The following is a 16,903-nucleotide window of genomic DNA, read 5'->3' on the forward strand; positions in this document are numbered from 1 at the left end:
AGTAGTCGTCGTGCATGGATAAAATGCAATGTTTCAAACAGATCTGATGAATTCACCTACTTTGAAAAAGTGTGCGTTAGGGAGTTCTTTTGACACAAAGCGAAAATCTACAGTCAAGCGTCAATCAGCAGACAGCCGTGTGTTCTTTAGTAATGAGCCTGTTGTCAAAACGGCAGAAGAAAATGTTCACAAACGAAATATTGTTTCTACACTTAAAATGAACAAAGAAAAAATTAGCTAGCCTGATATAAGTCATGTTCATGACGATGCAAATGTAACGAGATTTCGAACTGTTCTGTTGCACACGTTGGGACTCATTTTATTTTTCTACAAAAAACATTTGCCATGACGGGAATCGAACCCGGGCCGCCCTGCGTTACAAGGTAGATGCCTATCCGCTAGACCATTTGGGAAGACTTGATATGTACACCCTAAGATATCTAAGTGTCATTTCGATGAGGTCTGTAGCAGAGGCCATAGAGCACAGCAAACAAATAATCATGTGTTTAAATATCCTTGTCGTTTTGAAAAATTACCATTGTCACCTGCACAGGAATGCCATGCGGCCAACATTGAAGAAATGTGCTTCTCAAATCTGTCATTAACACTGTTTTCCACACGCTTTTTTCATTGCATTGCCATATAATCAATTGGTCATTGATGCGTCACGAATAATGACAATGCGTCGAAAATTAAAGAAATGTAAACATGAATTATGTTATTACTGTCTAAGCATCGCAAAGCTGTATGCGTAAAGGCGTCTGACGTCACAGTGGCTTGCCTGAAACAAAGGAATCAGAGAAACATGTGCTTACAGGGGCGTCGAAGCGCCTTCTCCCGCTGATGGAGCAAAGTTGCTACAGTGACAAAGACAAGCTCCGCGCTCATGGGCAATTTATATGAGGCAACTGTGCTGCGAGTATCTAAGTAGTCGTCGTGCATGGATAAAATGCAATGTTTCAAACAGATCTGATGAATTCACCTACTTTGAAAAAGTGTGCGTTAGGGAGTTCTTTTGACACAAAGCGAAAATCTACAGTCAAGCGTCAATCAGCAGACAGCCGTGTGTTCTTTAGTAATGAGCCTGTTGTCAAAACGGCAGAAGAAAATGTTCACAAACGAAATATTGTTTCTACACTTAAAATGAACAAAGAAAAAATTAGCTAGCCTGATATAAGTCATGTTCATGACGATGCAAATGTAACGAGATTTCGAACTGTTCTGTTGCACACGTTGGGACTCATTTTATTTTTCTACAAAAAACATTTGCCATGACGGGAATCGAACCCGGGCCGCCCTGCGTTACAAGGTAGATGCCTATCCGCTAGACCATTTGGGAAGACTTGATATGTACACCCTAAGATATCTAAGTGTCATTTCGATGAGGTCTGTAGCAGAGGCCATAGAGCACAGCAAACAAATAATCATGTGTTTAAATATCCTTGTCGTTTTGAAAAATTACCATTGTCACCTGCACAGGAATGCCATGGGGCCAACATTGAAGAAATGTGCTTCTCAAATCTGTCATTAACACTGTTTTCCACACGCTTTTTTCATTGCATTGCCATATAATCAATTGGTCATTGATGCGTCACGAATAACGACAATGCGTCGAAAATTAAAGAAATGTAAACATGAATTATGTTATTACTGTCTAAGCATCGCAAAGCTGTATGCGTAAAGGCGTCTGACGTCACAGTGGCTTGCCTGAAACAAAGGAATTCGAGAAACATGTGCTTACAGGGGCGTCGAAGCGCCTTCTCCCGCTGATGGAGCAAAGTTGCTACAGTGACAAAGACAAGCTCCGCGCTCATGGGCAATTTATATGAGGCAACTGTGCTGCGAGTATCTAAGTAGTCGTCGTGCATGGATAAAATGCAATGTTTCAAACAGATCTGATGAATTCACCTACTTTGAAAAAGTGTGCGTTAGGGAGTTCTTTTGACACAAAGCGAAAATCTACAGTCAAGCGTCAATCAGCAGACAGCCGTGTGTTCTTTAGTAATGAGCCTGTTGTCAAAACGGCAGAAGAAAATGTTCACAAACGAAATATTGTTTCTACACTTAAAATGAACAAAGAAAAAATTAGCTAGCCTGATATAAGTCATGTTCATGACGATGCAAATGTAACGAGATTTCGAACTGTTCTGTTGCACACGTTGGGACTCATTTTATTTTTCTACAAAAAACATTTGCCATGACGGGAATCGAACCCGGGCCGCCCTGCGTTACAAGTTAGATGCCTATCCGCTAGACCATTTGGGAAAACTTGATATGTACACCCTAAGATATCTAAGTGTCATTTCGATGAGGTCTGTAGCAGAGGCCATAGAGCACAGCAAACAAATAATCATGTGTTTAAATATCCTTGTCGTTTTGAAAAATTACCATTGTCACCTGCACAGGAATGCCATGCGGCCAACATTGAAGAAATGTGCTTCTCAAATCTGTCATTAACACTGTTTTCCACACGCTTTTTTCATTGCATTGCCATATAATCAATTGGTCATTGATGCGTCACGAATAATGACAATGCGTCGAAAATTAAAGAAATGTAAACATGAATTATGTTATTACTGTCTAAGCATCGCAAAGCTGTATGCGTAAAGGCGTCTGACGTCACAGTGGCTTGCCTGAAACAAAGGAATCAGAGAAACATGTGCTTACAGGGGCGTCGAAGCGCCTTCTCCCGCTGATGGAGCAAAGTTGCTACAGTGACAAAGACAAGCTCCGCGCTCATGGGCAATTTATATGAGGCAACTGTGCTGCGAGTATCTAAGTAGTCGTCGTGCATGGATAAAATGCAATGTTTCAAACAGATCTGATGAATTCACCTACTTTGAAAAAGTGTGCGTTAGGGAGTTCTTTTGACACAAAGCGAAAATCTACAGTCAAGCGTCAATCAGCAGACAGCCGTGTGTTCTTTAGTAATGAGCCTGTTGTCAAAACGGCAGAAGAAAATGTTCACAAACGAAATATTGTTTCTACACTTAAAATGAACAAAGAAAAAATTAGCTAGCCTGATATAAGTCATGTTCATGACGATGCAAATGTAACGAGATTTCGAACTGTTCTGTTGCACACGTTGGGACTCATTTTATTTTTCTACAAAAAACATTTGCCATGACGGGAATCGAACCCGGGCCGCCCTGCGTTACAAGGTAGATGCCTATCCGCTAGACCATTTGGGAAGACTTGATATGTACACCCTAAGATATCTAAGTGTCATTTCGATGAGGTCTGTAGCAGAGGCCATAGAGCACAGCAAACAAATAATCATGTGTTTAAATATCCTTGTCGTTTTGAAAAATTACCATTGTCACCTGCACAGGAATGCCATGGGGCCAACATTGAAGAAATGTGCTTCTCAAATCTGTCATTAACACTGTTTTCCACACGCTTTTTTCATTGCATTGCCATATAATCAATTGGTCATTGATGCGTCACGAATAACGACAATGCGTCGAAAATTAAAGAAATGTAAACATGAATTATGTTATTACTGTCTAAGCATCGCAAAGCTGTATGCGTAAAGGCGTCTGACGTCACAGTGGCTTGCCTGAAACAAAGGAATTCGAGAAACATGTGCTTACAGGGGCGTCGAAGCGCCTTCTCCCGCTGATGGAGCAAAGTTGCTACAGTGACAAAGACAAGCTCCGCGCTCATGGGCAATTTATATGAGGCAACTGTGCTGCGAGTATCTAAGTAGTCGTCGTGCATGGATAAAATGCAATGTTTCAAACAGATCTGATGAATTCACCTACTTTGAAAAAGTGTGCGTTAGGGAGTTCTTTTGACACAAAGCGAAAATCTACAGTCAAGCGTCAATCAGCAGACAGCCGTGTGTTCTTTAGTAATGAGCCTGTTGTCAAAACGGCAGAAGAAAATGTTCACAAACGAAATATTGTTTCTACACTTAAAATGAACAAAGAAAAAATTAGCTAGCCTGATATAAGTCATGTTCATGACGATGCAAATGTAACGAGATTTCGAACTGTTCTGTTGCACACGTTGGGACTCATTTTATTTTTCTACAAAAAACATTTGCCATGACGGGAATCGAACCCGGGCCGCCCTGCGTTACAAGTTAGATGCCTATCCGCTAGACCATTTGGGAAAACTTGATATGTACACCCTAAGATATCTAAGTGTCATTTCGATGAGGTCTGTAGCAGAGGCCATAGAGCACAGCAAACAAATAATCATGTGTTTAAATATCCTTGTCGTTTTGAAAAATTACCATTGTCACCTGCACAGGAATGCCATGGGGCCAACATTGAAGAAATGTGCTTCTCAAATCTGTCATTAACACTGTTTTCCACACGCTTTTTTCATTGCATTGCCATATAATCAATTGGTCATTGATGCGTCACGAATAACGACAATGCGTCGAAAATTAAAGAAATGTAAACATGAATTATGTTATTACTGTCTAAGCATCGCAAAGCTGTATGCGTAAAGGCGTCTGACGTCACAGTGGCTTGCCTGAAACAAAGGAATTAGAGAAACATGTGCTTACAGGGGCGTCGAACCGCCTTCTCCCGCTGATGGAGCAAAGTTGCTACAGTGACAAAGACAAGCTCCGCGCTCATGGGCAATTTATATGAGGCAACTGTGCTGCGAGTATCTAAGTAGTCGTCGTGCATGGATAAAATGCAATGTTTCAAACAGATCTGATGAATTCACCTACTTTGAAAAAGTGTGCGTTAGGAAGTTCTTTTGACACAAAGCGAAAATCTACAGTCAAGCGTCAATCAGCAGACAGCCGTGTGTTCTTTAGTCATGAGCCTGTTGTCAAAACGGCAGAAAAAAATGGTCACAAACGAAATATTGTTTCTACACTTAAAATGAACAAAGAAAAAATGAGCTAGCCTGATATAAGTCATGTTCATGACGATGCAAATGTAACGAGATTTCGAACTGTTCTGTTGCACACGTTGGGACTCATTTTATTTTTCTACAAAAAACATTTGCCATGACGGGAATCGAACCCGGGCCGCCCTGCGTTACAAGTTAGATGCCTATCCGCTAGACCATTTGGGAAAACTTGATATGTACACCCTAAGATATCTAAGTGTCATTTCGATGAGGTCTGTAGCAGAGGCCATAGAGCACAGCAAACAAATAATCATGTGTTTAAATATCCTTGTCGTTTTCAAAAATTACCATTGTCACCTGCACAGGAATGCCATGGGGCCAACATTGAAGAAATGTGCTTCTCAAATCTGTCATTAACACTGTTTTCCACACGCTTTTTTCATTGCATTGCCATATAATCAATTGGTCATTGATGCGTCACGAATAACGACAATGCGTCGAAAATTAAAGAAATGTAAACATGAATTATGTTATTACTGTCTAAGCATCGCAAAGCTGTATGCGTAAAGGCGTCTGACGTCACAGTGGCTTGCCTGAAACAAAGGAATCAGAGAAACATGTGCTTACAGGGGCATCGAAGCGCCTTCTCCCGCTGATGGAGCAAAGTTGCTACAGTGACAAAGACAAGCTCCGCGCTCATGGGCAATTTATATGAGGCAACTGTGCTGCGAGTATCTAAGTACTCGTCGTGCATGGATAAAATGCAATGTTTCAAACAGATCTGATGAATTCACCTACTTTGAAAAAGTGTGCGTTAGGGAGTTCTTTTGACACAAAGCGAAAATCTACAGTCAAGCGTCAATCAGCAGACAGCCGTGTGTTCTTTAGTAATGAGCCTGTTGTCAAAACGGCAGAAGAAAATGTTCACAAACGAAATATTGTTTCTACACTTAAAATGAACAAAGAAAAAATTAGCTAGCCTGATATAAGTCATGTTCATGACGATGCAAATGTAACGAGATTTCGAACTGTTCTGTTGCACACGTTGGGACTCATTTTATTTTTCTACAAAAAACATTTGCCATGACGGGAATCGAACCCGGGCCGCCCTGCGTTACAAGGTAGATGCCTATCCGCTAGACCATTTGGGAAGACTTGATATGTACACCCTAAGATATCTAAGTGTCATTTCGATGAGGTCTGTAGCAGAGGCCATAGAGCACAGCAAACAAATAATCATGTGTTTAAATATCCTTGTCGTTTTGAAAAATTACCATTGTCACCTGCACAGGAATGCCATGCGGCCAACATTGAAGAAATGTGCTTCTCAAATCTGTCATTAACACTGTTTTCCACACGCTTTTTTCATTGCATTGCCATATAATCAATTGGTCATTGATGCGTCACGAATAACGACAATGCGTCGAAAATTAAAGAAATGTAAACATGAATTATGTTATTACTGTCTAAGCATCGCAAAGCTGTATGCGTAAAGGCGTCTGACGTCACAGTGGCTTGCCTGAAACAAAGGAATTAGAGAAACATGTGCTTACAGGGGCGTCGAACCGCCTTCTCCCGCTGATGGAGCAAGGTTGCTACAGTGACAAAGACAAGCTCCGCGCTCATGGGCAATTTATATGAGGCAACTGTGCTGCGAGTATCTAAGTAGTCGTCGTGCATGGATAAAATGCAATGTTTCAAACAGATCTGATGAATTCAACTACTTTGAAAAAGTGTGCATTAGGGAGTTCTTTTGACACAAAGCGAAAATCTACAGTCAAGCGTCAATCAGCAGACAGCCGTGTGTTCTTTAGTAATGAGCCTGTTGTCAAAACGGCAGAAAAAAATGTTCACAAACGAAATATTGTTTCTACACTTAAAATGAACAAAGAAAAAATTAGCTAGCCTGATATAAGTCATGTTCATGACGATGCAAATGTAACGAGATTTCGAACTGTTCTGTTGCACACGTTGGGACTCATTTTATTTTTCTACAAAAAACATTTGCCATGACGGGAATCGAAACCGGGCCGCCCTGCGTTACAAGGTAGATGCCTATCCGCTAGACCATTTGGGAAGACTTGATATGTACACCCTAAGATATCTAAGTGTCATTTCGATGAGGTCTGTAGCAGAGGCCATAGAGCACAGCAAACAAATAATCATGTGTTTAAATATCCTTGTCGTTTTGAAAAATTACCATTGTCACCTGCACAGGAATGCCATGCGGCCAACATTGAAGAAATGTGCTTCTCAAATCTGTCATTAACACTGTTTTCCACACGCTTTTTTCATTGCATTGCCATATAATCAATTGGTCATTGATGCGTCACGAATAATGACAATGCGTCGAAAATTAAAGAAATGTAAACATGAATTATGTTATTACTGTCTAAGCATCGCAAAGCTGTATGCGTAAAGGCGTCTGACGTCACAGTGGCTTGCCTGAAACAAAGGAATCAGAGAAACATGTGCTTACAGGGGCGTCGAAGCGCCTTCTCCCGCTGATGGAGCAAAGTTGCTACAGTGACAAAGACAAGCTCCGCGCTCATGGGCAATTTATATGGGGCAACTGTGCTGCGAGTATCTAAGCAGTCGTCGTGCATGGATAAAATGCAATGTTTCAAACAGATCTGATGAATTCACCTACTTTGAAAAAGTGTGCGTTAGGAAGTTCTTTTGACACAAAGCGAAAATCTACAGTCAAGCGTCAATCAGCAGACAGCCGTGTGTTCTTTAGTCATGAGCCTGTTGTCAAAACGGCAGAAAAAAATGGTCACAAACGAAATATTGTTTCTACACTTAAAATAAACAAAGAAAAAATGAGCTAGCCTGATATAAGTCATGTTCATGACGATGCAAATGTAACGAGATTTCGAACTGTTCTGTTGCACACGTTGGGACTCATTTTATTTTTCTACAAAAAATATTTGCCATGACGGGAATCGAACCCGGGCCGCCCTGCGTTACAAGGTAGATGCCTATCCGCTAGACCATTTGGGAAAACTTGATATGTACACCCTAGACCATTTGGGAAAACTTGATATGTACACCCTAAGATATCTAAGTGTCATTTCGATGAGGTCTGTAGCAGAGGCCATAGAGCACAGCAAACAAATAATCATGTGTTTAAATATCCTTGTCGTTTTGAAAAATTACCATTGTCACCTGCACAGGAATGCCATGCGGCCAACATTGAAGAAATGTGCTTCTCAAATCTGTCATTAACACTGTTTTCCACACGCTTTTTTCATTGCATTGCCATATAATCAATTGGTCATTGATGCGTCACGAATAATGACAATGCGTCGAAAATTAAAGAAATGTAAACATGAATTATGTTATTACTGTCTAAGCATCGCAAAGCTGTATGCGTAAAGGCGTCTGACGTCACAGTGGCTTGCCTGAAACAAAGGAATCAGAGAAACATGTGCTTACAGGGGCGTCGAAGCGCCTTCTCCCGCTGATGGAGCAAAGTTGCTACAGTGACAAAGACAAGCTCCGCGCTCATGGGCAATTTATATGAGGCAACTGTGCTGCGAGTATCTAAGTAGTCGTCGTGCATGGATAAAATGCAATGTTTCAAACAGATCTGATGAATTCACCTACTTTGAAAAAGTGTGCGTTATGGAGTTCTTTTGACACAAAGCGAAAATCTACAGTCAAGCGTCAATCAGCAGACAGCCGTGTGTTCTTTAGTAATGAGCCTGTTGTCAAAACGGCAGAAGAAAATGTTCACAAACGAAATATTGTTTCTACACTTAAAATGAACAAAGAAAAAATTAGCTAGCCTGATATAAGTCATGTTCATGACGATGCAAATGTAACGAGATTTCGAACTGTTCTGTTGCACACGTTGGGACTCATTTTATTTTTCTACAAAAAACATTTGCCATGACGGGAATCGAACCCGGGCCGCCCTGCGTTACAAGTTAGATGCCTATCCGCTAGACCATTTGGGAAAACTTGATATGTACACCCTAAGATATCTAAGTGTCATTTCGATGAGGTCTGTAGCAGAGGCCATAGAGCACAGCAAACAAATAATCATGTGTTTAAATATCCTTGTCGTTTTGAAAAATTACCATTGTCACCTGCACAGGAATGCCATGGGGCCAACATTGAAGAAATGTGCTTCTCAAATCTGTCATTAACACTGTTTTCCACACGCTTTTTTCATTGCATTGCCATATAATCAATTGGTCATTGATGCGTCACGAATAACGACAATGCGTCGAAAATTAAAGAAATGTAAACATGAATTATGTTATTACTGTCTAAGCATCGCAAAGCTGTATGCGTAAAGGCGTCTGACGTCACAGTGGCTTGCCTGAAACAAAGGAATTAGAGAAACATGTGCTTACAGGGGCGTCGAACCGCCTTCTCCCGCTGATGGAGCAAAGTTGCTACAGTGACAAAGACAAGCTCCGCGCTCATGGGCAATTTATATGAGGCAACTGTGCTGCGAGTATCTAAGTAGTCGTCGTGCATGGATAAAATGCAATGTTTCAAACAGATCTGATGAATTCACCTACTTTGAAAAAGTGTGCGTTAGGAAGTTCTTTTGACACAAAGCGAAAATCTACAGTCAAGCGTCAATCAGCAGACAGCCGTGTGTTCTTTAGTCATGAGCCTGTTGTCAAAACGGCAGAAAAAAATGGTCACAAACGAAATATTGTTTCTACACTTAAAATGAACAAAGAAAAAATGAGCTAGCCTGATATAAGTCATGTTCATGACGATGCAAATGTAACGAGATTTCGAACTGTTCTGTTGCACACGTTGGGACTCATTTTATTTTTCTACAAAAAACATTTGCCATGACGGGAATCGAACCCGGGCCGCCCTGCGTTACAAGTTAGATGCCTATCCGCTAGACCATTTGGGAAAACTTGATATGTACACCCTAAGATATCTAAGTGTCATTTCGATGAGGTCTGTAGCAGAGGCCATAGAGCACAGCAAACAAATAATCATGTGTTTAAATATCCTTGTCGTTTTGAAAAATTACCATTGTCACCTGCACAGGAATGCCATGGGGCCAACATTGAAGAAATGTGCTTCTCAAATCTGTCATTAACACTGTTTTCCACACGCTTTTTTCATTGCATTGCCATATAATCAATTGGTCATTGATGCGTCACGAATAACGACAATGCGTCGAAAATTAAAGAAATGTAAACATGAATTATGTTATTACTGTCTAAGCATCGCAAAGCTGTATGCGTAAAGGCGTCTGACGTCACAGTGGCTTGCCTGAAACAAAGGAATCAGAGAAACATGTGCTTACAGGGGCGTCGAAGCGCCTTCTCCCGCTGATGGAGCAAAGTTGCTACAGTGACAAAGACAAGCTCCGCGCTCATGGGCAATTTATATGAGGCAACTGTGCTGCGAGTATCTAAGTAGTCGTCGTGCATGGATAAAATGCAATGTTTCAAACAGATCTGATGAATTCACCTACTTTGAAAAAGTGTGCGTTAGGGAGTTCTTTTGACACAAAGCGAAAATCTACAGTCAAGCGTCAATCAGCAGACAGCCGTGTGTTCTTTAGTAATGAGCCTGTTGTCAAAACGGCAGAAGAAAATGTTCACAAACGAAATATTGTTTCTACACTTAAAATGAACAAAGAAAAAATTAGCTAGCCTGATATAAGTCATGTTCATGACGATGCAAATGTAACGAGATTTCGAACTGTTCTGTTGCACACGTTGGGACTCATTTTATTTTTCTACAAAAAACATTTGCCATGACGGGAATCGAACCCGGGCCGCCCTGCGTTACAAGGTAGATGCCTATCCGCTAGACCATTTGGGAAGACTTGATATGTACACCCTAAGATATCTAAGTGTCATTTCGATGAGGTCTGTAGCAGAGGCCATAGAGCACAGCAAACAAATAATCATGTGTTTAAATATCCTTGTCGTTTTGAAAAATTACCATTGTCACCTGCACAGGAATGCCATGCGGCCAACATTGAAGAAATGTGCTTCTCAAATCTGTCATTAACACTGTTTTCCACACGCTTTTTTCATTGCATTGCCATATAATCAATTGGTCATTGATGCGTCACGAATAACGACAATGCGTCGAAAATTAAAGAAATGTAAACATGAATTATGTTATTACTGTCTAAGCATCGCAAAGCTGTATGCGTAAAGGCGTCTGACGTCACAGTGGCTTGCCTGAAACAAAGGAATCAGAGAAACATGTGCTTACAGGGGCGTCGAAGCGCCTTCTCCCGCTGATGGAGCAAAGTTGCTACAGTGACAAAGACAAGCTCCGCGCTCATGGGCAATTTATATGAGGCAACTGTGCTGCGAGTATCTAAGTAGTCGTCGTGCATGGATAAAATGCAATGTTTCAAACAGATCTGATGAATTCACCTACTTTGAAAAAGTGTGCGTTAGGGAGTTCTTTTGACACAAAGCGAAAATCTACAGTCAAGCGTCAATCAGCAGACAGCCGTGTGTTCTTTAGTAATGAGCCTGTTGTCAAAACGGCAGAAGAAAATGTTCACAAACGAAATATTGTTTCTACACTTAAAATGAACAAAGAAAAAATTAGCTAGCCTGATATAAGTCATGTTCATGACGATGCAAATGTAACGAGATTTCGAACTGTTCTGTTGCACACGTTGGGACTCATTTTATTTTTCTACAAAAAACATTTGCCATGACGGGAATCGAACCCGGGCCGCCCTGCGTTACAAGGTAGATGCCTATCCGCTAGACCATTTGGGAAGACTTGATATGTACACCCTAAGATATCTAAGTGTCATTTCGATGAGGTCTGTAGCAGAGGCCATAGAGCACAGCAAACAAATAATCATGTGTTTAAATATCCTTGTCGTTTTGAAAAATTACCATTGTCACCTGCACAGGAATGCCATGCGGCCAACATTGAAGAAATGTGCTTCTCAAATCTGTCATTAACACTGTTTTCCACACGCTTTTTTCATTGCATTGCCATATAATCAATTGGTCATTGATGCGTCACGAATAATGACAATGCGTCGAAAATTAAAGAAATGTAAACATGAATTATGTTATTACTGTCTAAGCATCGCAAAGCTGTATGCGTAAAGGCGTCTGACGTCACAGTGGCTTGCCTGAAACAAAGGAATCAGAGAAACATGTGCTTACAGGGGCGTCGAAGCGCCTTCTCCCGCTGATGGAGCAAAGTTGCTACAGTGACAAAGACAAGCTCCGCGCTCATGGGCAATTTATATGGGGCAACTGTGCTGCGAGTATCTAAGCAGTCGTCGTGCATGGATAAAATGCAATGTTTCAAACAGATCTGATGAATTCACCTACTTTGAAAAAGTGTGCGTTAGGAAGTTCTTTTGACACAAAGCGAAAATCTACAGTCAAGCGTCAATCAGCAGACAGCCGTGTGTTCTTTAGTCATGAGCCTGTTGTCAAAACGGCAGAAAAAAATGGTCACAAACGAAATATTGTTTCTACACTTAAAATGAACAAAGAAAAAATGAGCTAGCCTGATATAAGTCATGTTCATGACGATGCAAATGTAACGAGATTTCGAACTGTTCTGTTGCACACGTTGGGACTCATTATATTTTTCTACAAAAAATATTTGCCATGACGGGAATCGAACCCGGGCCGCCCTGCGTTACAAGGTAGATGCCTATCCGCTAGACCATTTGGGAAAACTTGATATGTACACCCTAGACCATTTGGGAAAACTTGATATGTACACCCTAAGATATCTAAGTGTCATTTCGATGAGGTCTGTAGCAGAGGCCATAGAGCACAGCAAACAAATAATCATGTGTTTAAATATCCTTGTCGTTTTGAAAAATTACCATTGTCACCTGCACAGGAATGCCATGGGGCCAACATTGAAGAAATGTGCTTCTCAAATCTGTCATTAACACTGTTTTCCACACGCTTTTTTCATTGCATTGCCATATAATCAATTGGTCATTGATGCGTCACGAATAACGACAATGCGTCGAAAATTAAAGAAATGTAAACATGAATTATGTTATTACTGTCTAAGCATCGCAAAGCTGTATGCGTAAAGGCGTCTGACGTCACAGTGGCTTGCCTGAAACAAAGGAATTAGAGAAACATGTGCTTACAGGGGCGTCGAAGCGCCTTCTCCCGCTGATGGAGCAAAGTTGCTACAGTGACAAAGACAAGCTCCGCGCTCATGGGCAATTTATATGAGGCAACTGTGCTGCGAGTATCTAAGTAGTCGTCGTGCATGGATAAAATGCAATGTTTCAAACAGATCTGATGAATTCACCTACTTTGAAAAAGTGTGCGTTAGGGAGTTCTTTTGACACAAAGCGAAAATCTACAGTCAAGCGTCAATCAGCAGACAGCCGTGTGTTCTTTAGTAATGAGACTGTTGTCAAAACGGCAGAAGAAAATGTTCACAAACGAAATATTGTTTCTACACTTAAAATGAACAAAGAAAAAATTAGCTAGCCTGATATAAGTCATGTTCATGACGATGCAAATGTAACGAGATTTCGAACTGTTCTGTTGCACACGTTGGGACTCATTTTATTTTTCTACAAAAATCCTTTGCCATGACGGGAATCGAACCCGGGCCGCCCTGCGTGACAAGGTAGATGCCTATCCGCTAGACCATTTGGGAAAACTTGATATGTACACCCTAAGATATCTAAGTGTCATTTCGATGAGGTCTGTAGCAGAGGCCATAGAGCACAGCAAACAAATAATCATGTGTTTAAATATCCTTGTCGTTTTGAAAAATTACCATTGTCACCTGCACAGGAATGCCATGGGGCCAACATTGAAGAAATGTGCTTCTCAAATCTGTCATTAACACTGTTTTCCACACGCTTTTTTCATTGCATTGCCATATAATCAATTGGTCATTGATGCGTCACGAATAACGACAATGCGTCGAAAATTAAAGAAATGTAAACATGAATTATGTTATTACTGTCTAAGCATCGCAAAGCTGTATGCGTAAAGGCGTCTGACGTCACAGTGGCTTGCCTGAAACAAAGGAATTAGAGAAACATGTGCTTACAGGGGCGTCGAAGCGCCTTCTCCCGCTGATGGAGCAAAGTTGCTACAGTGACAAAGACAAGCTCCGCGCTCATGGGCAATTTATATGAGGCAACTGTGCTGCGAGTATCTAAGTAGTCGTCGTGCATGGATAAAATGCAATGTTTCAAACAGATCTGATGAATTCACCTACTTTGAAAAAGTGTGCGTTAGGGAGTTCTTTTGACACAAAGCGAAAATCTACAGTCAAGCGTCAATCAGCAGACAGCCGTGTGTTCTTTAGTAATGAGACTGTTGTCAAAACGGCAGAAGAAAATGTTCACAAACGAAATATTGTTTCTACACTTAAAATGAACAAAGAAAAAATTAGCTAGCCTGATATAAGTCATGTTCATGACGATGCAAATGTAACGAGATTTCGAACTGTTCTGTTGCACACGTTGGGACTCATTTTATTTTTCTACAAAAATCCTTTGCCATGACGGGAATCGAACCCGGGCCGCCCTGCGTGACAAGGTAGATGCCTATCCGCTAGACCATTTGGGAAGACTTGATATGTACACCCTAAGATATCTAAGTGTCATTTCGATGAGGTCTGTAGCAGAGGCCATAGAGCACAGCAAACAAATAATCATGTGTTTAAATATCCTTGTCGTTTTGAAAAATTACCATTGTCACCTGCACAGGAATGCCATGCGGCCAACATTGAAGAAATGTGCTTCTCAAATCTGTCATTAACACTGTTTTCCACACGCTTTTTTCATTGCATTGCCATATAATCAATTGGTCATTGATGCGTCACGAATAATGACAATGCGTCGAAAATTAAAGAAATGTAAACATGAATTATGTTATTACTGTCTAAGCATCGCAAAGCTGTATGCGTAAAGGCGTCTGACGTCACAGTGGCTTGCCTGAAACAAAGGAATCAGAGAAACATGTGCTTACAGGGGCGTCGAAGCGCCTTCTCCCGCTGATGGAGCAAAGTTGCTACAGTGACAAAGACAAGCTCCGCGCTCATGGGCAATTTATATGGGGCAACTGTGCTGCGAGTATCTAAGCAGTCGTCGTGCATGGATAAAATGCAATGTTTCAAACAGATCTGATGAATTCACCTACTTTGAAAAAGTGTGCGTTAGGAAGTTCTTTTGACACAAAGCGAAAATCTACAGTCAAGCGTCAATCAGCAGACAGCCGTGTGTTCTTTAGTCATGAGCCTGTTGTCAAAACGGCAGAAAAAAATGGTCACAAACGAAATATTGTTTCTACACTTAAAATGAACAAAGAAAAAATGAGCTAGCCTGATATAAGTCATGTTCATGACGATGCAAATGTAACGAGATTTCGAACTGTTCTGTTGCACACGTTGGGACTCATTTTATTTTTCTACAAAAAACATTTGCCATGACGGGAATCGAACCCTGGCCGCCCTGCGTTACAAGTTAGATGCCTATCCGCTAGACCATTTGGGAAAACTTGATATGTACACCCTAAGATATCTAAGTGTCATTTCGATGAGGTCTGTAGCAGAGGCCATAGAGCACAGCAAACAAATAATCATGTGTTTAAATATCCTTGTCGTTTTGAAAAATTACCATTGTCACCTGCACAGGAATGCCATGGGGCCAACATTGAAGAAATGTGCTTCTCAAATCTGTCATTAACACTGTTTTCCACACGCTTTTTTCATTGCATTGCCATATAATCAATTGGTCATTGATGCGTCACGAATAACGACAATGCGTCGAAAATTAAAGAAATGTAAACATGAATTATGTTATTACTGTCTAAGCATCGCAAAGCTGTATGCGTAAAGGCGTCTGACGTCACAGTGGCTTGCCTGAAACAAAGGAATCAGAGAAACATGTGCTTACAGGGGCGTCGAAGCGCCTTCTCCCGCTGATGGAGCAAAGTTGCTACAGTGACAAAGACAAGCTCCGCGCTCATGGGCAATTTATATGAGGCAACTGTGCTGCGAGTATCTAAGTAGTCGTCGTGCATGGATAAAATGCAATGTTTCAAACAGATCTGATGAATTCACCTACTTTGAAAAAGTGTGCGTTAGGGAGTTCTTTTGACACAAAGCGAAAATCTACAGTCAAGCGTCAATCAGCAGACAGCCGTGTGTTCTTTAGTAATGAGCCTATTGTCAAAACGGCAGAAGAAAATGTTCACAAACGAAATATTGTTTCTACACTTAAAATGAACAAAGAAAAAATTAGCTAGCCTGATATAAGTCATGTTCATGACGATGCAAATGTAACGAGATTTCGAACTGTTCTGTTGCACACGTTGGGACTCATTTTATTTTTCTACAAAAAACATTTGCCATGACGGGAATCGAACCCGGGCCGCCCTGCGTTACAAGGTAGATGCCTATCCGCTAGACCATTTGGGAAGACTTGATATGTACACCCTAAGATATCTAAGTGTCATTTCGATGAGGTCTGTAGGAGAGGCCATAGAGCACAGCAAACAAATAATCATGTGTTTAAATATCCTTGTCGTTTTGAAAAATTACCATTGTCACCTGCACAGGAATGCCATGGGGCCAACATTGAAGAAATGTGCTTCTCAAATCTGTCATTAACACTGTTTTCCACACGCTTTTTTCATTGCATTGCCATATAATCAATTGGTCATTGATGCGTCACGAATAACGACAATGCGTCGAAAATTAAAGAAATGTAAACATGAATTATGTTATTACTGTCTAAGCATCGCAAAGCTGTATGCGTAAAGGCGTCTGACGTCACAGTGGCTTGCCTGAAACAAAGGAATTAGAGAAACATGTGCTTACAGGGGCGTCGAAGCGCCTTCTCCCGCTGATGGAGCAAAGTTGCTACAGTGACAAAGACAAGCTCCGCGCTCATGGGCAATTTATATGAGGCAACTGTGCTGCGAGTATCTAAGTAGTCGTCGTGCATGGATAAAATGCAATGTTTCAAACAGATCTGATGAATTCACCTACTTTGAAAAAGTGTGCGTTAGGGAGTTCTTTTGACACAAAGCGAAAATCTACAGTCAAGCGTCAATCAGCAGACAGCCGTGTGTTCTTTAGTAATGAGACTGTTGTCAAA

The sequence above is a fragment of the Argentina silus genome (assembly GCF_951799395.1).
Source record: "Argentina silus genome assembly, chromosome: 18".
In the NCBI taxonomy this organism is placed as follows: Eukaryota; Metazoa; Chordata; class Actinopteri; order Argentiniformes; family Argentinidae; genus Argentina; species Argentina silus.